A 27,230-nucleotide genomic window follows, 5' to 3' on the forward strand; every position below is an offset into this window, starting at 1 on the left:
ATTCATAGAATTTGTTGTTGTTCTTGTTGTTCCTTCATTTTCAGAGGACCAGTGTCACTGCAGGGATTCATGCTTAGCTTGTGCGTGAATTAGGTTTAAGTGACACAGAGATGAGCAAAGCCATCAGCCTCATCTTCAGAATGTGAGGATAGGAAAGGCTTTCAAGCTTATCTAAAACCAATCCCTTCATTTTACAAATTAAGAACTCAGGGCCCAGGGACATGAATTAACTCACTCAAGAGTATCCAGCTCACAGGCTGCAAAGACAGGACTAGAACCTAGGTATTTTGACTCCTGGCCCAGTCATCTTTCCACTATGTCATGCCGTGGTTTCTCTCAGTGCCAAATCCCTGGATGCTTGTGGCCAACAGAGAAGAGGAGAAAAAAAAATAATGGGATTACACATTGCATTTTTATATACCACATTACTGTCTTTTTTCCAGTTGGGGGAAATTTTTTTGATGGCCAAATTTTCTAGTTATTCACTCCCCTTCCTGTGAAACTCACCCTTTGTAGGCCAGTTATTTTGCACATACTGGGTAAAAACTAGTCTTTAATCAGCTTGGTATTAGCTTCCAAGTCTCTTCAGAGGGCATACTAATTTCCTTGCAAAAAAACCACAAGGGAGGAAAGGGGGAAAGCTTCCCAATTGAGTTATACAGTGGTTTCCTCAACACCCTCAAAATATACCACATACAATTTCTAACATCCCTGTCATTCTTCCCACTGTTCCCCTGCCTGGAGCACCCATCTATTTCTCTTAGTCTAAATCCTACCCATCCTTCAAAGCCAAGATCACGCCACACTTTCTCCACGGAGGATTCCACGTTCTCTACAACTCATAGTAATTTCTCCCTAGACTACTGATCAGGGGAACCACTCATGGAACTTGACCCCATATAGAAATACCTCAGTTCATTCTACTATGAAAATGACCCTGAGTTCTTAAAGCTGGCAAATCCCAAACTCTCACAAGATCCTAGCAAGCTGAAGAAACTTTGAGTGACAGCCCAGTGACTGAACCAGCTATATAAGATCCATGGGACCAAAATCTGGATTGCTCCCTGTTATCTCTAGAATCCAGTATTAACTCTCTTGGCATTTAAAGCCCTTCAGGCTACAACCTACAACCTAGTCATATGCTAATCTCCTTTAGATGCATTAATCTAACAAACTGATCTTGCTCTTCATGCAAAATACACTCTCATCCCTATGCTTTTACCCTCGTCATTCCCCAGACCTAGAATGTTATTCCTCATGTCCACCTTTTAGAACCTCTAACTTTCCTTCAAAATTCTTGCTCAAAGATTGATTTCAGAAAATCCTGGAAACACTTACATTAAACTGATGCTGAGTGAAGTAAGCAGAACCAGGACAACATTGTACACAGCAACAATCAGATTATGTGATGATCAAGTATGATGACTTGGCTCTCTTCAACAATGTGGTGATTTAAGACAATTCCAATAGACTTGTGATAGAAAAATGCCATTTTACCCAGAGGAAAAACTATGGAGCCTGTATGTGGATCAAAGCATAGTATTTTTTTCTTTCTCTTTTAAATTAATTTATTTATTTTTAATATAAATTGCTTTATAAATCATATTGTGAGAGAAAAATCAGAACAAAAGGGGAAAAAAAACATGGAAGAAAAAAAAAAGTTCATGTTCATTCAATCTCCATAGTTCTTTTTCTGTATGCAGATGGCATTTTCTGTCCAAAGTCTATTGGGATTGCTTTAGATCACTGAACCACTCAGAAGAATCAAATCTTTCGTATCTGATCACCACACATTTTTGCTGTTATTGTGTACAATGTATCCCTAGTTCTGCTTATTTTACTCAGCACCAGTTCATGTAAATCTTTAAGGCCTTTTTAAAATCAGCTTGTTCATTTTTTATAAAATAATAATATTCCATTACCTTCATATACCACAACTTGTTCAGCTACTCCCCAATTGATGGGCATCCACTCATTTTCCAATTCCTTGCCACCACAAAAAAAGCTACTACAAACATTTTTGCACATGTGGGCCTTTTCCTTTCCTTATGATTTACTTGGGATACAGACTCAATAGTGGCACTTCTGGGTCAAATAACATGCACAGTTTTATAGCCCTTTGGGCATAGTTCCAAATAAAGCACAGTATTTTCACCTTTGTTTGCTTTTTCTAGTTTTTTTTTTTCCTTTTGCGCTGATTTTTTCTTATAAAACACGACAAATATGGAAATACGTTTAAAAGGATTGCACATAGTTAACTATATCAGATTCTTGGAGAGGGAGGAAGTAAGGGAGTAAGGGAAAAAAATTTGGAACACAAAATCTTACAAAAATGAATACTGAAAACTATCTTTACATACATGTATTGGAAAAATAAAATATATACTGTTGAGGAAAACAAAGTTCTTCTCAAGAATTATTTTTGTCTTTTTCCCAGTAATTGAAGTTCTCCTTCCAAATAATTATATATATATATATATATATATGTATATATAATACATATATGTATTTGTTTTGTATCTATTTATTCATATATATATACATTATTTTCCCCATGTGACACTATAACAATAAACCATATTATAACAGGTATGTTATTTTGTTGATATCAGTTATTTCAGTCATGTCTAACTCATCATGACCCCATTTGGGGTTTTCTTGGCAAAGATACTAGAATGGTTTGCCGTTTTCTTCTCTAGCTCATTTAACAGGTGAGAAAACAGATGAGAAAACTTTCAAAGAAGAGGAAAGTTTTGCCCAAGATCACAAAGCTAGTCCAGAACTCTTTCTACCATACCGCTCAGTCTCTCCAAAGACCATAGGCTCATAAGACCTTAGACCTTAGACTGAGTGAAGTAAGCAGAACCAGGAGAACATTGTACACAGCAACACTAAGATTATGTGATGATCAAGTATGATGGATTCAGAGCTGGAAGGGACCTTAGAGATGCCCTAGTCCAGATGCCTCATTTTGCGGGTAAAGAAACTAAAACTTAGGCAGATCATCTAAAGGCCAAAAAAGTTAATGAGCATCAGTGGTGGGATTTGAATTCAGGTTCTCTGATTCCAGAGAACAAGCAGCTAGGAGGTGAAGTAGACAGTTCCTTGGGTCTGTACTTGGGAAGATCTGAGTTTAAATTAAGCCTCAGATACTTATTGGCTGTGTGACCTTCTCTTTTCCTTAGCTCTAAAATGAGGATAACAACAGCTCCTATTTCTCAAGGCTCTTGTGAGAATCAAATGAGATAATATTATAAAGTGGTTAACACTGTGCCTGGCACACAGTAGGTGCTATATAAATGCTTTTCTTTCTCCCCTCCCAGAGTTAGTGCACTTCCTACTTGGTCTCAATATCAGGTATAACTAACATAGTATTAGGAATAAAGATAACATATCTTTAATCCCAATATACATTCAATTCATAATGACTTTTCTTCTCCAAACTTGTTTCAAGGTTCCCCCAAGGAGTTCTTAAAGAATTGTATGCTGTCCCTTATGCATGGATTGGTCCCATTTTCTCAGATATTTGCTATTCTGAATGTAGAGGACTCTTCTAGATTTATCCCAGCTCTAGAAGTCCCAATCGATCCTGTGAGTTGCCATTCTGTGACTTACAAAACTGCTTTTGGCGCAGTTCAAATGGTTTTCTCAGCAAAACTACATCACTGCAGGATATTGCTTTCCATCATATCCAATCGCACTTAATTACTGCCACCTTCCATGTGCAGGCTCAGCAAAAGAACAAGTCAGTCACAGGGGGGAATATAGAACAACATTCAGGATGGCATCAGCAAAGACTATTAAGACTTAATTAGTTTTGATTAATGAATGAAAGTCAATTCCTCCAGGGGCTCTCCAGTAGCATTCTGTAAGATTGTCTTCAGTTCTGTTCTATTTAACATGTTTTTATCGGCGACTTGCATGATGACAGGGAGGGTGTGCTTGCCAGATTTTTGGAAAGCATGAAGCTAGCAGGAAGAGTTAATAGAATAGATGACAGGATGAGGATCAAAAAAAAAAAAAAAAAGATTTCAGTGGGATAGAACAGTGGATCCAATCTGGAGGAGAGAGACTGGACCTATAATTTTATTAGTATAGCGAACAGGTGAGAAAACTCCTTCAACAAAGGCAGGTTGTCACCTTCTTTTCATCTTAGAGTCTTAGAGAGGTGCCTGGAGCATTGAGAAATTAAGGGACTTGCCCAGGGTCACCCATGTGTATATATCAGAGGGAAGACTTGAACCCGAGGTCTTCTTACTTTGAAGCCAGATGTTTATCCACTATGAAAATTTATTGGGAATAAATGTAAACTCTATCTTCAGTACAGACGGGCAACTTATATATATATATATATATATATATATATATATATATATATATATATATATGTACAAATCTTGTGCACCATGATAAATGTGGAAATATGTACAGCAGAATTACACATGTTTAATATATATTGGATTTCTTGCTGTCTAGGGAGGTGGGGAGAAGGGAAGAAGAAAAATTTGGAACACAAGGTTTTGCAAGGGTAAATATTGAAAACTATCTTTGCATATATTTTGAAAATAAAAACCTATTTTATATACACACACATATTTTAGCTTTTCTTTCATTTTTATCTCATGGTCATTTCCAAATCTAGACTATCACCCTCAGAAAGTCATCTCTTTTAACAGAGATAAAGAACAAAAAAAATACTTCAGTATAACTAATCAGGACTGCTAAGAGGTACAATGGGCAGATCACTGGGCCTGGAGTTAGGAAGTTTAGTTGTTATTATTCAATCATGTCTGATTCTTAAACACCCAAGCAATGGACCGTGGTATCTCTCAAAGTAGCTTTCATCCTCTGTTAAGCCCTTCTCTTTTTGCCTTCAATCTTTCCCAGTATTAGGGTCTTTTCCTACATCCTATCTTCTCAGTATGTGGCCAAAGTACTTAAGCTTTCAACTTTAGTATTTGACTTTCCAGTGAATAGTCTGCATTAATTTGATCTCCTTGCAGTCCAAGAGATCTCAAAAGTCTCCTCCAGCACTATAATTCAAAAGTGTTGCTTCTGTGGCACTCAGCTTTCTCTATAGTTAGGAAGTTATAGTTTGGAAGACCAGACACTTATTAACTGTGTGACCCTAAGCAAGCCACTTAACTTTGCCTCAGCTGCAAAAAGAGCCGGAAAAGGAAATAGTAAACCATCCAGTGTCTTTGCTAAGAAATCTCCAAATGGGATCAGGAAGAGTTGGGCATGACTGGAAGAACTGAACAACAACATAATCAATCATAACTAACAATACAAGAATTATTCTTTACCCTTAGTTCTCCACCTTGCAACAGTGGGTCATTTTTTCAACCCTTCTCCAGGACCAGACTTGGTCATTTTAATTACATAGCATTCAGTTTTGTTGGGTTTTGTTTTTATTGTCTTTCTGTTGACATTGTAATAATCATTTCACAACACTCTGGAGAAATAGGAGCTAATATTATCCTCATTGTAGTAGTCATTATGTATATTATTTTCCTGATTCTGCACACATCATTTGCATTTTTCCAGTCTTCCCATATTAGTCCCATTCATACATTCTACTTACATATATATATATATATATACGTTTCAGCCTTTTCAGTCTTTCAATTTCAACCTTTCAGTCCTCCACTGTGAAGTGAGGAAAATGGCACCTATTTCACAGGATTGTTAAGAGGATGAAATGAGATAATATTCATAAAGGTCTTAGTATACTGCCTTATTCCCTTCCCTTACTTGCTATTCCTTATGCATCCTCAATATCTCGCCATACCTTGTTACTAGCTTTCTCCTATATCTGAAATGTTCTCAACATCTTCTTCTTAGAATCACTGACTTTCTTTAAGACCTAGTTAAAGTACTTTCTTCGGTAAAAGACTTGCTAGAATTTTCTCCTATATAACTGTTATATTGTTGTTCTTCAGTTATTCAGTCTTGTCTGACTCTGACCCTGTGGACCACATTATGCCAGTCTATTCCATGGGGGTTTCTTGGCGAAAATACTGAAATGGTTCGCCATTTCCTTCTTGAGGTGGGTTTTGAAGGCCAGTTTCTAGTCCTGACTCCATGAATAGTGATCTTTTGATTACATCACACTGTCTCCAGCAAAGAACTGGCAAGAGTAAGTGGGAAGCTCCTGTAGATGATCTTAGAAATAGGGAAAATAGGAGCACTGCTAAGTGGACTAGAGAGGTCGTAAATGACTTGCCCAGGGTGACATAGCTAGTAAGTATTTGAGGCCAGATTTTAATTCAGTCTTCCTGACTCCAGAACATCCACTGAGAAACCTAGCTGCCTCCCAGGCAAACAAAGTTAAATAATGTGCCCAAGCTCATACAGCTAGTAAGTGTCTGAAGTTGCATTTGAACTCAGGTCTTCCTGACTATAGGACTACATCCTATTGCATCTGCTGATTTATGTCCATATTATCTTTCTCACAACATAAGCAGGAAACGTTTGGAGGTTTTTCTTTGTGCTAAGCATTGTGGTAGGTGCTTAATAAATACTTGTTGATTGATTGCTTCTGTTCATATATATCTTCCTGTGCTTTTCTAACTTCATCTTTCATGATGAAGTTAGTACAACTGTAATGTACCACAATTTATTTGACCATTCCTCCACTAATGGGCATCTACTTTGGTTGTTTGCTCCCAAAAAAAAGGACTGCTATAAATATTTTGGTGTGTTTAGATCCTTTTTCTGAGGGTAGAAAGAATTTCATTTGAAAATGTCCTCACGAAATTAGAAGGAAAAAAATCTTGAAAAAAATACACAACTTGAAGTTAGAAGATCTGAGTATGAATTCTGCTCACATAGTAGGTGCTTAATAAATGTTTGTTGATTGATTGCTTCTGTTCACATATGTCTTCCTGTGCTTTTCTAACTTCATCAAGACCACTGTAATGTACCACGATTTGTTTGACCATTCCCCCACTAATGTGACCTTGGGCAAATTATTTCATCTCAGCTTCCTCATTTGACTTTATTCAGTTTAATTTTTAGAAAATTGAGGATAACTCCTCTCCCCCGCCCCCCAGATTTGTAGTCAGAAATTCTTATTTCAAAATCTGGTCCTGGCATTTCCTGACTATAGGACTCTCTGTACCTATTTCTTCATCTGAAAATGGGGTAATTGTCTTATATTACCTCAAATGTCCTTTCCAGCTCTAAATTCACATTTTTGGGGGCCTCAATAACAAGAATATAAAGGATCTCCCCGCCAACCAATACCAGTACAATCTTGGCCTACTTTACTGGAAATTTAGAAGCTAGACTATCATCTGGCCATATATGAAATATTATGTCAAGTATTAGATGCCACATTTTTAAAAGGATCCTGACAAAGTGGAGCATTACTCAGTTTAAGACTTTCATATGAGGGACAGTTGCAAGAAATGGAGAAGCCTGGAGAAGAAAAATATGAGAGCCAATATTATCAATCTTTAAGCCAGTTAAGAAGTACTGGGAAAGTTAGATATTGGTTTACTAAGTGACAGTAAAAAAATCAGACTAGAACAGATTTCCCAACTATATATTTGGGCAAGTTTGTATTGATTGGAAAAACTTTTACCATTAATGGTCTTTTCTTCTCAAACCCTGTACTTAGAAAAGTTATTCTTTGTATTATTATTACATATTTTATTTTATATAAATATAAAAACTATTATTTTATTACTATATTATATATAGTGAATTACATATAATAATATAATATATAATATAATGAATATAATAATAGGTATAATAATACTATATATAGTATTATTATCTCTTTCAGTCTTCCTCTATTTTACTCTTCCAATACTATATATCTGTATTTTTGGCTTCTGAGTCTCCTCTGTTCTGTGACCAAGACTATGGAATACTGATGATGGTAGTGGTGATGACGCTAAAAAGAGTGGCTAATATTCATGTCATGCTTTAAAGCTTGCAAAGCACTTTACATATTGCCTCATTTTGGTCACAGGTGAAAGTCAGTATGGCATAGAGATCTGGCTCTGGAGTCAGAAAGACATGGTGTTCAAGTTCTTCTTTGGATATACATTGATTGTGTGATTTTGGGCAAATTGCTTAATTTTTCAGTGTTCTAAAAAACTCTCCAAGATCGTAAGTTACAGAGAAAATGCCAACCTGCAATGATACAAGAACTTTCCAAGACTCTCTTACATCAATAAAATCCTCTATTCTTAATTGTTTGAAGAGAATTTGGATATTTCATTGGCCCAAAGTATAGTTAAGGTTGGGAAGCACTGAATTTGTCCTCCAAAGTCCCTTCCAACTCTAATAATAATGAATCTCTTACATATACATGGGATATGGATCAAACATGACTTCACAAAACTAATAGTGAAGTATCCCTTCTGGAAAACAGATGATAGCTTACAGATGCAGACTAATATATAGGTTGTTAGACATGGTTAAATCTTTGCTTAATTGTACTTCTTTGTTATAAGAGATACATTGGAAAGTGATGGCAGGCTGAATGAGTCTATAATTAAAATAATCAAGAAATATCTAACAAAATAAATAAAAATATAACTTAGATGACATTAGTGAGGTTTTCTAAGTCAATATGCTGCCTATGAAATTTCTTTCAAATTGAAATAAATCCCATAGGCAGCAAATTGACTTAGAAACTTTCAAATTGAAAGTGCTTTTAGACAGCTATTGTAGATTTCCTAAGTTTTCTCTTCTTTAGGCTAAACATTCCCCAGTTCCTTTAACCAATCCAGTATTCCATTGTACTTGCACTCTCACTTTTCTAGACGTCATCTTTTGATGGGTTACATTCTTGCTTAGTGATGCCTTTCCTAAAAAATGACAGCATTATCTGAAGCCAATATTAAGAAGTAGTTTGACCAGGTACAGCAGATTTTTTACCTCGCTCCTTCTCAACACTATATTTATGTTCTTGCACTCTAAAATGCTAACTTTTTTTGGCTTCCATGTCATTCCGTTGACTCATGGTGAATTTGCAATCCACTGCAACACTCAAGTTGTTGTTGTTTTTTCTTCACTTGAAGTGTTGTCTAGCCACACCTCCTCAATTCTATTCTTGGACAGTTTATTTTTTTTTTAACCTAAGTTTAGGTCTTTATATATATATATATCCCTATTAAATTTCACCTTATTAAACTCAGTCCATCCTTCTAACATGTCAAGGTCATCATGGATATTGATTCTGTCATCTACCATGTTAGCTCTTCCTCTTGGTTTCATTCCATGTACAAATTCAGCATTCAAGCCATTTATAGAGTCGTGGATCACAGGATCATAAAATTAGACCTGAAAAGAAGCTTAGAGGTCAGGTCACCAAGTTCAACTTCTTTATCTAGCTCAGGAAGACTGAATGACTTACTCAGAGTCACATAGCTCACAAATATCTGAGGTGAGATTCAAACCTCAATTTTCCTAATTAAAAAGCCAATCCTCAACCCATTACACTGTGCCGCTCCCACGTGTACTCATCCAGTGATAGAAATGTGGAATAGAAGGATGCTAAGGAGGAACTATGGGCCTAGTTTTTCAACCAGTTCTAACTCTAACTCTATTATCATGTAGTCTCTATTCATTCATCAAAGAAACATTTAAATGCCTACTATGTGGAGAGCCCTGGGCTATGAATTGAAAATGATACAAAAATTAAATTTAATGAAATTTTACGAAGCTTCCAGTTTAGTCAGTGACATAGCCATAAATAGTGAATACTATAACAAGAGCATTGTTGTTTGTCTTTTGTTCCCAGAAAGGACCATGATATCAGGGAGGGGATGCCATGACATGCAAGTGAATTGGATTTAAATGAGGGAGGGCTGAGCAAGGTCACCTGCCTCACCTTGTCAGGGTCCAATGGCAAACTACAGATCAAGATAAATGAGTGCCTTAGAGACCTGTGAAACAAAGTGCTATGAGAGATCTAAGGAAGTCAGTCATTCTAAATGGAAGGATCAGAGAAGACAAAAAGAAGGAGGTGCATTTGAATTGGCTTTAATAAATGAACTTGAATTCAACAGATTTAAGGGTGGAAGACATTTATTAACTGCTAGCTATATGTCAGACACTGTATTAACTCCTGGGGATACAAAGAAAGGCAAAAGACAGCTGCTGCTCTCCAATAACTCAGTCTAATGGAGTGTCACAAATGGGAAAATATGAAAACAACTATATTATAACTAGACATAATCCCAGGAAAGGCACTAGGATTAAAGAGGCCCAGAAAAGCATAAGATTTGAACCCAGCTCCAAGATCTGCTGTCTTATAGATATCCCATAGTACCTCTGGGAACCACAAATATGAAATATTTCCAATTCATTACACTTCAAAATGATGTCCAGAAACTAGAAGACTCTTTGTTTTAAGCACACTATAAAAGATGGAATAAGGCTTCATCGGATTGCAATTCCCTAGCTTCCAGCCCTAAATTTCACATAACATGTACAGACCAACAGAGAAAGTTGGAGCTAAGACTTCATCCACTATGACCCATTCATTTTACAGCTGAGGAAACTCAAGTCCCCAGGGAGAAGTGACTGGGCTAGGAAGAGGAAGTGAATGGATTTGCTGCAGGCAGTTGCTGGCACTCTCCTACTAGCATCAGAATCCAAGGAGGTGACAATGACAAGAGAGGACTGGGGGTGGGGGGAGTGGCTGTTGGGAAGTGTAGGCAGGCCTGCCCAAAGCCTGAGAACTGAACGGAATGTCTAGGGCTGAGTGACGTTTGGGACTCTAGCAACTCATCAGCCTGAGGAACGGGCTTGGGGGAAGATGCAGCCAGGCGGATCTTCTGGTAATGTGAGTAAACAGGGAGACCCGATATAGTCCAGATGCTCCCTGACATGCCCTGATAGGGCTTTGTCCAATTGTGTGCTCCGAGCAACGTTTTTTGTTTTTCTATTTTGTTTTTGGTATTCTACATCTATATCTATGTCAATCTATATATCTATACATTGAGATCGATTTTTTCCCTTTCTGTGTTCCATTTCTAGTTGTAGGAGTGGGGAAACGCACAAACAGCTCTGGTTCTGGCTCACTGACCCACCCTCGGGAACCAGTTGAAGGTGTAGGGGGGAATCTGTGGAAAGGGGAGCCCACCTATTTCTAGCTTGCTCTTGCTTCTTAGTGCCCAGCTCAGGGTGCTGCTCCCTTGTGAATGAATAAGGCTTGTAGCCTAAAGAATTGTTTTCATGATTCTTCTCCACAGGCCTTACTACCAATTTCACTCTCACCTTCCAGGTCCTCAGATCTCTCTGGAGGAAGGCAGACAACTATGCTCTCCCGCCTTCCTCCTGGGTTGTTTGCCATTGAACAAGACCTCCAGAGCCACAACGGCTTTCTAGCCTGAGAAGCACATGCTGTTAGTTTGGCCATTCCGTCCAGCCAACTTCCAATCCCCACCCTCTGCCTCTCTTCCTACAATTTAAGCTGAGAGTTAACATCGGGGCTGATTACAGTGGAGAACAATGGGCCAGAACCTTTCCATACAGACCTTGGGTGTTTAGTTGTCTAGAAGCCAGGCACAGTCAATCCACAGCACCAGGTCTGTTCCAGCAAGGGAGAAGGCCCTGGATCCCAGACCAAGGGAGAAGCGAAGCCAAGAGAACTTCATCCAGAGGAGGAGATGCAGAGAGAGAGAGATGGCAAAGCTGGTGCCGGCTGCTGGTTCTGTGCAAGCTCTGAGTCCCATGGAATCTGCTCCTCCCCACCACCCCTGCTCCAGGCCACTCCCACAGTCTCAAGCACTCCAAGGCCCACAGTGGCTTCTATATTTTTATTCAGGAAGGGGGAAGGTCAGCGCAGTCTTCTGGTCTGGAATCTGGACTTCTGCCCAGATCTCCAGGCGTCAGCAGTGCCCCCGGAGTTTCCTGTTGAAGAGGGGAAGCTCCCCTACTCCAGGAAGCCTTAGTTTCTGCCAGTTTGGGTATGGGGTCCCTTAAAAGTCAGGAACACAAAAGCAAACAATTTCTGCTCCTCAATCACCCCCTGCTAACTGGAGCCAACAAAAGGACATTGTGACTAGGGGGCACCAGGATCAGGAAGAATGGGTGGTGATTCTGATTACTCGATTTGATTCAGCTGCCTAAGAAGTGGCGGGCACTGGGCTACGTGCTGAAGGGGCAAAGAAACAAATAACAAATAAAATAACGATCGATAGAACAAATAAAAACAACCCCTGACTTCAAGAAGCTTCCATTCTACTGCTCAGTGAATGACCAGAAGCTTTGTGCTTCACCTTCTGCTAGTTGCTATCCAGCACAAATCAAGTAACCTCCCCTCCGGGCTGAATGAGGGGGAGCAGAAGGAGAAGCTGGGAGGTTTCCCTCCAATCTCCAAGTCCGTGATCCCACAGTTCCACTACAAGGAGAGAATCCTCCTCCTGGGAATGGCTTTCTTCAGATGCTGAGGACTTTCTGGCTTACTACTCCCTTATCTATTTACTACAAGACTATTTCCATCACCAAAGAGTACTCCTGCCAGATTGAGAGCTGGCGGGGATTTTAGCAATCGTTTAGTCCAACCTTTTCATTTTAAAGAAGACAAAACGAGGCTAAGGGAGTACATATGGTTTGCCCAAGGTGTAGGGGATAGCAAAGTGGAATAGAACATTGGCCATGGAGTCAAGAGGACCTGAGTTCAAATCCAGACCCAGGCACTTGCACAAGTGACTTAGCCCCAGTTGCCTCTTCAAACAAAACAACAAAAAAAGAAATACAATGGTGCATGAAGACCGGCTAGTTAATCTTAAGGGGCTTATAATTTAAAAGAGATTGAATTGTTGCTTATTCCTGTGGTGCAGTAAATTGAATACTAGACCTGAAACTGGGAAAACCTCTGTCTCTTACTAACTCTGTGTCTCTTGGCAAGTCACTTTGCCACATTGAACCTCAGTTTCCCCATTGGTAAAATAAAGGTGTTGAATTAGATGGTCCCTTCCAGCTGTAATTTGATAATCATAATACAGATCCAGCATTCTTTGGACCTATTTAATGTCTGAGGCTTTCCTTGTCCTTTCCTCTGTAACAGGGGTCCTTAATCTTTGGCAGTCTCGTGAAAGCCATGTATGCTTTGTCAAAATAATATTTGTCATTCTAATGCATAGGGTTAAAAAGGAAAAATTGTAATCCAGATAACAAAAGAAACCACTTATAATGAAATATAGTTATCAAAATATTTTAAAATAATTTCATGAACCCCAAATTAAGGGCATCTATTCCATAAGATGGTCAGTTTCAGTTTTCCTGGTATTTCCTTTTACTTGACAACCTCTTCCTTAGATTTTGTGGGCAGTATCCCTTCTTGACCTCTATCCTTCACTCCAATGGGACTTGAGATGGAAATTCTGTTCTTGCCCTCCTACCTCCACACTTGAAAGGCATATGAAACAAGGGGAGAAAAGGCAAGCTAGAATGGAGAGTATGTGAGTCTGTAAAAGGAAATCCAAAGTCATTTTCATTTCAGAAGTTGAACGAAATGATTCCCTTCCTCCCCCAAAATAAACCCAAATCCTCTTTCTTTTGGTTGTGGCAGTGGGGAAATACACCAACAATTCTGGGTCTGACTCACTGACCCGCCCTCAGAAACCAGTGGAAAATGTGGAAGAGGGGGAGCTCTGAAAGGGGAATTACCTGTTCCTAATATATTCTTGGTTTCTTATGAATGAATAAGGCATGTGGCAAGAAAATCAAGCCTTATCCCAGAGCAGGAGAAACTGATGAAATAACCCACAGGGACAGTGAGGAAACAACTTCCTTATTGGGTCCACATCCTCTGCCTTCCTCCTACGCTGTTCTTTAAGGACAGGTTATAAAGGCAAAACAAAGGAAAATAAATTTCAAAAAGACTATTCTGGTCTGTATTCATAGTCCAATATGCCTCTGTCTGCCTCCTGGTTTTCAGTTGGAAGCCAATGAGTTCAAAAAACTCTTCCTGATCCTCTCGGTTCTCAGTCACCATCCCCAGCCATTCTTCAAACCTGGCTCCTCGAAACAGCTTCACAGCTTTCCCCAGCACCGACCTCCCTCCTTTCCCCTTCACAATCCCAGACAACACAAACGGGAGCTTTGTTAGGACATCTGGCAGGAGCCCTGGCTCAGGCTGCCTCACTGCAGCCTGGCCACAGCAAAGGAAGGAGACAACGGCTTCAGGGACAGACAAGAGGATAACAACCCTATGTTTGGCTAAACCTCTCCACTTTCTAATTACCTCCTGTCTGGGCCCACCCAGAACCTCCAAAACCAACATCCCAGTAATGTTCACAAGATTTCAGTTTATCTAAGACAGGACACAGAGAAAAACAAAAAAGCCAGTAGAATGATTTCTTTTCAATATAAGCACTGAATGTGATTTAGCTTTTTAAGGGGACTATATTCTAAAAATGAATTTTCATCACCTCAGTGATAAATTTAGTCAGGAATTTACAGAAAGCCATAGAAAACCCGTACTCTATTCTTCAAAGAACAACTGGTCCACTTTTCTGGTCATCCCTGTTTCCAGGAAGAGCATCCACACTCCCCTCACTTGGCCATCCTTGTGACCGGTTATAGAATAAGGGATGCAGCCAGTGCAGCCAATTTCTTTTTCGCTTAAATCATCTGTAGGAGTTAAATTAGTGATTATAGTCTCACTAGCACCATGCTTCTAATTAACAGGACTAAGCTGTCCCAAGTGTACTCAGCAAAGTTCTAAACTCAACTGAAACCCATTATCTCTCCCAAATCACCACCCACCAACTTTTGCCAAACCATTTTAGACATATTGCCTGAATAATATCTGCTTCCAGACTTGGAACTAGAAAGTCACCACCGCCAATACTTCCTCCCTAACCCACAAGTTTTCTGGCTTGATTCCATGCTCTAATTGATTCAACTAAGCAAATGTGTAGTATCTGCTATATGCCTGCCAAAAACGGGGTGACTAAGTGGCACAGTAGAAAGAGTACCTGGTCTGGAGTCAGGAGGATGCGAGTTCAAATTCGACCTCGCTTACTAGCTCTGGGACCCTGGGCAAGTCATTTTACTGTTTGCCTCAGAAGCCATCTGTAAGATGGTCTGGAAAGGAAATGGCAAATCACTCCAGTGTCTTTGCCAAGAAAGCCCCAAATGAAGTCACTAATTCGCCAACAACAATATGCCTACAATGGGAGCTACAAAGACAAAGGTGCTAAACAGACTGTCCCCTTAAGAAGCTTACGCTCCACTGAAGGGTAAGCAGGAAGGGCGCATAATGTAGACAGAGAAGTAAGTAAAAATAACAAGAGGCAGCATGGCATAGTCTTAAATTCAAGGCCCACCTTGGACATTCATTGGTTATAAGACCCTGAATAAGTAAGTACCTCAAGTTTTGAGTACCTTGGTCACATAGCTAAGGTTAAAAGCAATTACTGATCTGCCTAAAAAGGGATAATCTTGGGGATTGTACTGATAAAAGTTCATCAACTGATTCTCAGCATTACTAATACTTTCTAAAGTCTCAAATATCATTTGGAGTTTTAAATACAACATTTATCCAGTTGGAGGTAGCTCTAGAATACCTAGGTCTTTTCCTGGGGAATTCTCTCTTCCCATGGAGACCTTTCCCCACTCTTCACTCCTGTCCAATACAAAGCATTATCATCCAGAAAGTGTTAATAAATTGGGGTGAAACTGAAACAGAGAATTAACCCACTCTCCCAAGATCACACAGCTACTATGGGTCTGGGGCAAGTTTCGAATTCATGACTCTGCCCCCCAGACCCCTCAAGCCCATCTTCTACTCAATCCTGTGTTCTGAGAGTTAAATTCAGTTGGGGACAAAGTACCATCCCATTCTCCCCTTCAGGTTGGGTGTCCGATCTCCACACTGGGAACCTTTTTCTCCATCTATTGAAGACTACAATGAAAGTTGGCGTGGGTGGCCTGTAGGTAGTCAGAGCCAGGTAACAAGGACTTTCCTGTGTTTTGACCCCTAGACACTGAGGCAGGAAAGACTACATCCGGATTCCCCTTATGCCTCTCAGCTCTGGGGCAGGAAAGAAACTGCCAAAGGGATGGCTTCCAAATCCAGTCTTGTCCTTCCGGGCTGACATCTGGCAGCCCCATGAAGCCACTGTCGACTGACTAATGATTGCCAGCTGATTTCAAGGCTGAAAGTGGTAATTAAGGGTATTCTCTACCATTGTAGCAGCTGTCATCTGATGATCTCCCCCAGTAATTAAATCTCCTGGCCTGTTCACACCCTAATCCTTCACTCGAGTCCCAAAAGGAACCAGGTTGTTCTCCCTTTGTGTCAGGGGCAGGTAAGGAAGTTAGAGGGATTCTCACTGCCAAGGGTTAGGCAAGAGTCAAACGTGGGGTGTTCCCCATTCACAGACCTTCCAATAACTATCACTCTGGGAACACCACTTAGTGGCTTTCAAATAATCCCTTAGACACTAAGCACACCCAGGTTAACATCTTCTCGTTGCTCAAAAGTGACAAGGACACAATATCTAGAAAATCTGCTAATGGACTTGGCCCCGACTTAGCCCAGAAGAACCCGAGACCCTCCCTTCTTTCCTCGCCCTCCCTTATAGTCCCTGGCATCCAGAAGAGCTTGAGAACAGATGGTGACTGGCCAACAAGGGCCTAACCACTCACAGAAACTGATTAAGGGGATCATGGGCCAAGACTGGCAGCAGCCCGGAGCTGTGAGGAAGCACCAGCTTTGGGGAGTTAAGTAGTGGGCATCAAATATAATCATTACACAGGAGGAGAGAAGAGCAAGATGAGGTCAGTGAGAAAACCCTCTGTCAGGGTGAGTTTCGGATCCAGCGCCTCAGGGACCATTTATTAGACACCTGCTCTGGGGCAACAACTGTGCTGTTGGGGATACAAAAATGAAATTATTCTAGCCCTCAGAGGCTTTCTGTTCTAAAAGAGGAGACAACACACACACACACACACACACACACACACACACACACACAAATACGTACAATGTACTTTTGGAGGATAGAGAAGAAAGTCCTGCCAGTGGAGAGGATCAGCCCAAAATCATCAAGGAAATGAAAACTTCTAAGACCTGTTCACCCGTTGAGTATGTGACAAAAAACAGCTAGTTTCGTGAAAAGCAGAACCAGAATTCAAACACAAGTCCAGCGTTCTTGCCCTAGAACTACTTCCTGTCTCTGGACCTCAGTGTCTCCCTCAGTAAAATTAACTAGATGAGCCTAATGCCCCCATTTCACTGATTCTATACTTCCAGTCCCTCCGGTTCCGAGGCTAGCCCCAGGAACGTCAGTACTCAGGGGAAGAGACCTTATTCTGTGTCAATCAATCAAACAGCTACGTGCTGGTTATTTGTGGGCAGAGCAGTGTCCTAACAAATAGAGATGCCACAAAGAGATGACACAGACCCTGTCTTCAAGAAGCTTATGACTGATGTCCTTGCTTTGTTCTCAAGACCAGGGGCTGAACCGGACGACTTCTTAGGAACTGGCCCCTTCCACTTCTGGGATGTTATATTTCCTTTCTGGAACTTCACCAAAAAGTCCTTATGCCTGCCACATCTGGAGCAATGAAGAGTATTTGCAGCTATGAGAAGCCTGGGAAAATCCCGTAGCCTGGGGAACAGCCAGTCTTTGAAACATCCCATAGAAGTATGTGTTGGGAATGAAGAGAAAACTGCTCCCTCTCTCTCTCCCTCCTTCCTTCCCTTCCTCCCTCCCTGTCTCTCTGTCTCTGTCTCTCTATCTCACACACACATACACTCACTCACATACACACACTCACTCACATTTCCTTCTCTTATCTCTCTCTACCCTTCTCCCACCCCTCTTGGGAGTATTTAAAATTCCAAGAATCTGAGTTGCTTCCAAACAATGAAAGGCTAGTATCACAGAGTCCAGGGACAGCTGGAGAGCTTGAATAATGATTACAATCAGTATCATCTGCTTGGGAAATTGTAGTGGGAATCTTAGTGGCTTACCATGGAACAGTCACTCACAAGGTATGTGAATTCACTTTTTTTTTCATGTTTTGATATTTGGCCTTGATTTCCATGGCTCCCCTTGAATACCAGAGCAGGAATAGAGTATACTGGAAAGATGCATGGCTCTGGAATCAGAGGAGCTGGGTTCAATTCCCAACTGTATTGTCTAATTACTATGTGAACTTGGGCAAGTGCTCAAAATCCTGGGTCCCCAGTTTGCTCATCTGTAAAATGGCAGAGTTGTATTAGAAGGTCTCTGAGGTTCCTTTTACTTCTAGATCCTTGGGTTTTTAGCTTTGACATTTAGCTCTTTGTCTGATGGTTTTTAACATCCTATCTTATAACCTAGTAGGGACAAGTTTTGCACACAGGAAACCTGATATTCACAGTCAAATGAAATACTTAGCACTTTGGCTGATACATAGCTGATGTTTATTAAATATTTCATTGGTTGATTGATCTTTCCCTCCAGAAATTTTCTTAGAACACTTTGGATCCTTCCCTACCTTGCGTTATACATGCTTATTTCCATGACTATTTACCCTTTCCCAACTCCCATTTCTAGTTTAAGAACAGAGCAGTCTGTGTATATATGTATGTAAACATATATACATGCCTGTGCATGTATTCTCAGACCTTAGTATTGTACCTTGCACAAAAGAGGCCCTTAACAAATGTCTTTGAAAATACTAAAAATTAAACCATATGCTGAGGAATTATGATGAACAATCCTGACTGAGAGAAGAGATCCTTGTAGTAAAAAGGTATGCAGATAAAGAGTGTAAAAAATTGCATACACAGTCAAATACAACCACAAATCAGTTCTGCTTATCTATTTTCCCGTTTTGCAAAGGAAGGGCACAAAAATTAAGATTTGCTTGATTGCTTAAATTGCTTCTACAGCAAGAAGGGTGTTTAGAGTTAATCTAGTCCAAGCCCTGAACTGACTTGTCTAAGTTTCTTAAGTGATGTGCCTTAAAGCAAGTAGTGTAGAGTTGGGATTTTAACCCAGGTCTTCTGCTTCCAAATACAGTTCTCTCTCAGTGATAACAATCTTACATTGGATATTGGTGGTGGAAGGGGGTAGCAGTATTGTGTGTGTTTGCAGAGACAGGAAGAAGGATGAAGTTGGTATAACTGAAAAATAATGACGAAAAGACAAAGGACATCCAAAATATATATAATTTTTTAAATCAAAATCTGTTGAATGAAACTGAACCAAAGAGAGAAATAAAGTAGCATATTGTTGTGCAGCAGACTAAGAGCCATATAAGTACAAAAAAGAAGATGAATGAGGGCTAGAATAGTTGAAGAAGAGTCTTCTGGGTTGAGAATCAGATCCACTAGGGTCACTCAAATCAAATCAACACCCATCTGACAAAAACCCCTGAGTATCAGAGACCTTAAGACATGCAGCTCCTGCTATCTCAACCTCAAGATCTCGTTCCTGGGATGTAGGAAGACAGATATTCAGGGTGGTAAAGGGGCAGGAGTGGCCCTGGGGAAGCCAGGTTTTTGTTCTGTTGTTTTCAGTGATGTTCCGCTCTTCATGACTCTTGGGGTTAAAAATTAAAGTTAAAAAGATACCAAATGGCAAAGCCTGATTCAAACCCCGGTCCTCTCCTTCGGCCACATGTAACACCAGTCTGACTCAGAAAATTCCTCAGTGCCTCTCTGCCTCCCTAATTGCTGGAGCAATGATTAAAATTCGGGGGCCAGGTGTGATAACTCCCCCTTCTCCTCCCCGACCCCCATAGTCCTTTCTGCTGGGAGCTGACGCTGGTGGATTGCTTGAGTTTGGGAGTTCTTAGCCACACTTGTCATTGTTGTTTGTCCTTTGTTTGGAAGATGACATTAAGGGAGAGGTCTTGACTCCTGGGTTAATTGGAGTTAAATGAGGCAGAGTTACACAAAGTTCAAAGCCTGGTAGCAGGACAAAGGTCAAGATGACTGGCAGTGGTCCAGGAGGCAGTGGATGCCCAAGCTCCACGCTCTCCTCGGCACCTGCTTCGTCTGCCTCCGTGGCCCATGGAACAAATTGTTCTCGTTTGCTCATTCCACCGAGGGAAGTCTTCACATACTTGGGGGAGACATTCCCCTGACTCACTGATGACTTTGAGGCCTTTCTGTTACCCTCAGCCCAGTTTAGCCTGTCTACAAAGACAGTTTAGCTGCAGTAAATTAAAGTCCAGGACCAATATGGTGAGCCATTAGGTGTGGAGTCCACCCGTGTAATAAAAGTGGAGCCGGTTAAAGTTCCTATGCTGGTTAGTGTTAGGATTGGTCTATGAAAGGTCACTGCACTTTCCCTGTGGCTGAGAAAACCTGGTAACAAAACAAAACAAATGCACAAAGAAACTTAGCCCTGGGAAGGACCACAGAAGATTATACCTGGCAGAGACCTTGGAGGTCACGCAATCCAGTCTTGTTATTTTGCAAATGAGAAACCTATCCAAGGTCTAGTAAATAATGTAGGAGGACAAGAACCTGGGCCACTTGACTCAGTCATTCTCTAACCCAAGAGTGAATTCAGTGCTAGAAAACTGAGGTCATGGCAGGCCAGCTGGGGAAAGTTTTTGGAGAAGGGATGCTTTCCAGTAGCTGTCAAATCATACTCTGCTAGTAATGTGGAGTTGGCTCCCAAAAGGCTTCTACCAGGCCTCTTGCCACTGATGGAATGGAACCACATTCTTCTCTCGCGCTGACTTTAAAGGAAACTGAAGGAAGGGGAAGCCATTCTGCTTTCTTACTCAGCGTCCCAAGTAACAATGTGATAGCATCACTCAGTAAAGCCGAGGACAAGTACAAGTGATGGACATACCATATTTCTCCTCCTTATTCCAGAAGGGAATATTCCTGGCCCTCCAGGGAACGAGGCCCCAGGCAAAACTGTCACTGCCCGTTCTTCTAGAGCTTTGACTTCTCTTTGGGATGGATCCAACTGTTGGAGTGATGGATGGCAGCTGCTCCAGCACAAGACTCTCTCTGATCTCTGCCAGTCCAATTCCCCACCCTTCTCCCGGCTGCCTCTGGTCCTCTCTCCTTTATAGCCACGGATTCTGCAGACATGTTCCCCAGGGATTCCACCGAAAAGGGGGTAAAAAAAAAAAAAGCCTTGGCCACTATATCAATCTCCTGCTCTCGTTCATCGCATTTATTAGGCACCCACTTTGTGCTGCGAACACAAATAAAAAATAGTTCCTGCCCTCACGGACCTTGAGTCAGCTGGAAACCAGAAAAGGGGAGGTTGGGGGGAGCAAAAGGTAGACACAGGATACCACTGTACCAAAATACTAAATGCTAAAGGAGGGAGGGCAGTAATAACTGCGGGTCTGGAAAGGCTTCAGTGAAGAGGTGGAGCTCAGATCCAAAGTGAGATATTTTAGTATACTTATGTGAGGAGGGGCCGTGCTTCAAGCGTGGAGGACAAGCTATGCAAAGACAGACAAAAGGGAGAGGATCCAATGCAGAAGGTGGCCAGTTTGGTCAGAATTTAGAGAATAAAAAATGTAACAGAGAATCAATCTGGGCAAGTGGTCTAGGACCAAATAACAAGTATTTTAAATGTCAAAGAGAAGAATTTGCATTTTATTTTTGAAGCATCAGGAAGTAACTGAAGTTTCTGGCTAAAACAAAATGTTCCGCTAGGAGTATTTTGATGCATATGAGGATTTTCTGTCTTCAATGGCTGGGGCTAGATGTCTAGAGAGGAATCTCTGGGTCAAATTTTCTCTCTCTCTTTTGGCATTTCATTGCTTTCCAGAATGGCTGGACCAATTCACACTTCACTAGCAGTGTCCATCTTTCCAGAATATGCCTCTCCTCCAACAGGTCCTAGAAACAGGGGAAAATCAGAGCCTCTCCCCCAAAACTGGGAGGAGAGAGGGCAGTAGCTCTCTTGGGTGGAGTCACTACTTCTAAAATCCAGCTGCAAGAATTTCTGAGACCTGTTAATGGGAACTTCTTTGGGATAGATGGAAGGGAGAGAAGGGAACTACCTTGCAGCATTATATTAATGCAATTTAAAAATATTGATCTACTACTTAAGATGATTATGAAAAATTCAATAAAAAGAAAAGTTTCATTGTGTTTCTTTTTTTGGTCATTATTTGTTCATTTCATAATTTTTACTGAAAATAATTTTGTCATTTAGAGGAGGGGAATGTTAAAAAATGATCCCAATCCGGGTGTCAAGCTGGTTACCCACTGCTTGTATTACTTTCATATGGTTGTTTGCAATTTCAAAACAGTTTTCAGTTCCTCTTTTGAGAGCTTTCTGCTCCTGTTCTCTGACCACATATGCATATGACCCTATCCTTCTAGCCTAGTATGTGGTGAAGGAAGATATGAGAGGCTAGTCTCTTTAGTCTAGGCAGCAACCCAAGATAGGAGAATCACCCCAAAGTTCCACCTCGAGGAAGGACTAATAAATGGGGTGACAATTTCCCTACCACCCTCACTTCCTAGGGAATAGAGCCACTAGACTTGGACTCAAGACCTGAGTTCAAATCCTATCTCAAATACTTAGTAGCTCTATGATCTTGGGCAATTTACCTCACCTCTCTTCTGCCTCAATTTCCTTATTTGTAAACAAAGGATAATAATATCTCATAATAACATCCCCCAGGATTGTTGTAAGGGCCAGCTGAAATCACTTATATAAAATGTTTACAAAACTTAAAACCGGATATTGTTATAATCATATTATTGTTATAATTATTGTCACTTTTGTCATTAACCACTATCATTCTACAATGCTTAGAAGTTGCCTAAAATGCTGATCATATGTCTGTGATACATCCACTATGTGCTTAGTTTCCGACCATTTGGAAATGATAAAAGAAGCAAACTGGGATAGAGATTGGGCCAAATCTCAGGGTCTGGGTTCTTGGGCTTCAGATTTGCCCAGAATCTTGGCCATCAGTCCAGCAGGTCACAGATGGTGTCAAGAGCTCCCCATCTCCCTGATTATTTGGCACATTGGCACAAGAAGCTAGACAGAAGCAGTGCTTCTGCAGCTCAGAGACAGCTGCACATTCTCTGACACTGAGCCATCAGCAAAGTTCAAGGGCTCACTGAGTATCATCCTTTCAGATGGCAGTGTTCTCATTGCACTCTAGGCTTTAATGCATTTATATTTTAATTTACAATGTATTTATTTGCTTATCTGTTCTATCCCTACTAGCTCTTTGACAAATAAGGCCCCTTGGAAACACACATGAATTCTGCATCAGAATCCAGCTGTGTGATCTTGCAGCTGCCTAATCATTTCTGTTTCAGTTTCTTCACTTGTAAAAGTGAGGGGGGGTGGACTCAATGTTTTCTAGGGTCCTTTCAAATTCTAGACCTTTCCTACATCTTATGTAGTTTTAGAACTCTCTCAGCATCTATAACTGTGCAATATATGACATCATGTGTTATAATGTAAAGTCAGAAGGAAGAAAACAAACATTTATTAAGTGCCTACTATCTGCCAGATACAGATAAAAACATCTCAGAGTCTCAAAAAAACACTATGAGGTAAGTACTATTATTATCCCCATTATGCAAGTGGGGAAATTGAGGCAAGCAGAGATTAAGTTGTATAGGATCACGCAGCTATTGTTTGAGGACAAATTTGAATGTCCTGACTCTTTACTCAGCATTCTATTCAGTATGCCAGCTGGCTGCCCACAGACTTGGGTTCAAGTCTTCGCTCCACCACTAAATAAGTATGTAGCCATGAGCAAGCCATCTAATGTCCCTGAGACTCCTTTCCCTAACTGGTAAAATGATAAAACAAGACCCCCATTATTTAATTTACAGGATTGTTTTTTAGGAAAGCACTTTGTAAACCACTAAATCATGTATCAATGGGAAGCAGCAGTGGCAAGATCATTGAATCAGGATTGAGAAGGCCTGTGTTCAAATCTCATCTCTGTTATTTTTTAACCTTCCTGATCTTGGACAAGTCGTGTTACCCGGATTGTTTCCTTATCTCTAAAATGACTAAATGGCTTTTAAATGTTTGCAAAGTACTTCATACAGATTATCTTATTTGATCTTTACATTCTTTGAGGTGAATATTATATAATATGCATAAATAGGGCTCCATAAATGGAGACAACACTGTTACAAAAATCAATACTGAACTCTAAAGAATTAAAATAGCCAAACTTCGTCCTGAAGAAGAGATGTGAAAATCTCTTTTCCTTCTTTGCAGAGGGGAGAGACAGTGTAGATGTAGATGCTATTAATAGGTTGATTGATTTTACTCTACTGCTTCCCCCCACTTCTCTTTTATTCTCTGCTATACAGGATAGCTCTCTGGCTGGGAAAGTAGGGATATATCATTAAAAGAAGGTGACAGAATGAAAGATATAATATTTTAAATATTTTATATGACATAACCACACAATATAATACAAAATTTTGAGTTCCCAATCACTAAAGGTATTCAATCAGAAACTGAATGAATACTGTTGACTCAGAATTTCTAAATAATGCTTGTAGGATTAGTTTAAATTGGGACACTGTGAAATGTATTCATGCAGTCCTTAGGAAGTTGGATTAAATGATTTCTAAAGTTTTTTTAATTCTAAGATTCCATAGTTCTAGATACAAACACAAGTACACACCCTAGGTAAAGCTCATCATATACTTTTTTCATAACGTTGTTATTGGATCACAGATTAAAAACTGCAAGGGACTTTGGGGATTATCTAATCTGCTTCACAGATGAAAAAACTGACACCAGAAAGGCTTAAATGGTTTTTCCCCCCAAAGTTAAAGTAATGGTAAGTAACAGAACTGTCAACTACAAACCCAATGTTCTTTCCGTTCCCTCACAATATCTCCTAACTCCATTTCCCACCCAGCCCAGTACAAGCTGCCCAGTACCATTGTGGTCCTTCTTCCTTTTTACCTAACTATTCTTCCAGCGCCACTGGGGGGTCCCAAGGTTTTTGAGAATGAAAGCTTTCTTCGACCTACCAGGTCAGGGTACCTAATACATGAAAGGAGACAAGGAATTGTAACCCTGTCATATATAATGAAGCCATTGAGTATCCGATGAAATCTATGGATACCTTAATATAATGTTTAAATGCATAGGATTACAAAGGAGACTACTGATATTGAAATATAATTTATCCCTTCCATATCATAGCGGGTAGTAAAAATTTTTGGCTCTCCCTTGGTGCCAGAGAAGTCTGATTTTTTTTTTAATGTGGTGTTTCTAGTATCTTATTATAAAATTTGGGTTGATATTACATACTACTATACATATATGCATTTCTGAGTTTCTAAAATTTTTCTGCATCATCTGCTTATTTTCATGTGTAATCTGCAGCTTCCACTAAACTACCCTCAAATTCCCATTTAATGTTGGCACACAATACATTAAAACGGTGATAGGAAAGTCTCAGTGGAGAAGGGATAACTCTACATTCATCAAACTGTATAAAAACAAATTCGTGGACTCCAGTTAAGAACCCCAGAATTAAGTGAATTCTTGGCCTAGGACCTTCCTCCCATAGGGCGATATGCAGACTAGGGAGAAGGCAGGAGGTACATTTAAAAAGAGTGTTGGTCCAAGAGGCTTGAGTAGTAGTCAGAACCTGCTAATCAAACCAAGCCCAGGCTTTATTAGCACAGTAGGGGAGCCTGGGAAAATCCCTTACTTTGTTCCTAGTTCTAATCATAGGAAAAGCTACTTCCTCCACACCTCAAACATTGGAAGTGAATGCCCCCAAGGAACAGGAGAATGAAGATTTGGTTTCCTAAAGTCCTACCATGCTGAGGGAGCCTTTTAAGAAGTCATCTCCTCTGTGTTGCTAAGTCATTTTTCAGTTGTGTTTGAGTCTTCATGTCCCATTTGAGATTTGAGAAGCTGGAGTAGTTTGCCATTTTCTTCTCCCACTCATTTTACAGATGATGCAACTGAGGCAGAGTTCAGTGACTTGCCCAGGATCACACAGCTAATAAGTGTCTGAAGCCAAATTTGAACTCAGGAAGATGAGTCTTCCCTACTCCAGGCCCAGCACTTTCATCACTATTCAATCCCACCACAAATCCATTTACTTGCCCCAATCTCTCATATTTCTAAGTCCCCATCCTACCTCCCAACAAGCATTCATTCCACAGCTTGCCTTAGTTATCTTATCAGTGCTAAGACATTTTCCTACCAGAAAGTTCTTGTCCGTCAAGTCACAGCTTCAAGGCTAAACTTCTTTCAAAGTCTAACTTCTTTCTTTCCAAGTAAAAAAAACTAATTCACAAACAAAATTTGCTTTCAATCAGATCCAAAGTTATTCTCAACCCTTCACCTAACATTTATTTCATGGCTTTCAAACCTCATATCTGTCTTCAAGAGGCAGCCTTCCCAGGTCAGGCCCTCCCCACTGTGGTTGGCGCTCAAACAGGGGCAACTGGCCCATTTCCACTTTCTGGGGGGTCTGCTTATCCATCTGCTCTTCCACATGCCATTCAGCTTTATTTGCCAGGTATTATTTAACAGGTTACCTGTTTCCCAACCATTGTGGTTTTAACCACTTGCAGGGTTACATTTATGAATCAAATGTCTTATGTATGTTCTATATCCACCCCTCTACTGGGCAGGTAGGTGGTGCAATGGCCAGGCCTGGAATTAGGAGTTCAAATCCTGCCTCAGACATTTATTAGCTGTGTGACTCTGGACAAGTCACTTAACCCTGTTTGCCTCAGATTCCTCATCTGTAAGAAGGAAATGGCAAACCACTCCAGTATTTTTGCTTAGAAAACCCCAAATGGGGTCACAAAAAGTAAAACACAACTGAAATGAATGAACAAGAACAAGTTCGTCCCCTCTCATCTCGTAAAACCACAGAAAATTGCTGCTCTTTTCAAATATATTTTTTAATTTGACTCACAAATATATTTACATACACACATTTGAGACTAAAATATGTCCCCTCTGGTACACACTATAGTTAAGATTTTGTTGTTATGTTTGTTGCAAATGTTCTGCCTTGTTTTCTAAAAAACTGCTCCTCTAATCTGGCCTCAGACAAGTAATACTTCCTAACTGTGTGACCCTGGGCAAGTCACTTAACCCCAATTGCCTCGGAGGGGAAAACTGTTCCTCAAGCAATTTGTGATCATTGGATTAATATAAGTCTTTAAAAGTTTCACTCTTGGGAAAGTTTCCAAACTTAAATTGCAAACTCTTTGAGAGCAGATCTCTGTCTCTCACAATATCGAATGCAATTTTTTAGTTCTTGGTCAAGTGTTTGTGGAATGAAAGAATATT

At 40.3% G+C, this 27,230-nt stretch overlaps 1 protein-coding gene across 6 annotated transcripts in view; it reads right to left on the reverse strand.

Annotated features, from left to right (window-relative positions):
• Positions 1-27,230, reverse strand: part of EMP2 (epithelial membrane protein 2) — a 48,353-nt gene that overhangs the window by 14,022 nt on the left and 7,101 nt on the right. Inside the window, exon 1 of one of the 6 annotated variants that reach the window (XM_074280536.1) lies at positions 11,505-11,636. The exons of 2 other annotated variants lie outside the window; for them this stretch is intronic. The gene's annotated coding sequence lies outside the window, so the exon portion shown is untranslated. Of the gene's footprint in view, positions 1-235; positions 334-1,338; positions 1,467-11,504; positions 11,637-27,230 lie in introns of those variants that run through there. 3 more of the 6 variants (XM_074280534.1, XM_074280535.1, XM_074280533.1) reach the window with 3 other exon arrangements.

Source organism: Sminthopsis crassicaudata, chromosome 1, assembly GCF_048593235.1.
Source record: "Sminthopsis crassicaudata isolate SCR6 chromosome 1, ASM4859323v1, whole genome shotgun sequence".
NCBI lineage: Eukaryota > Metazoa > Chordata > Mammalia > Dasyuromorphia > Dasyuridae > Sminthopsis > Sminthopsis crassicaudata.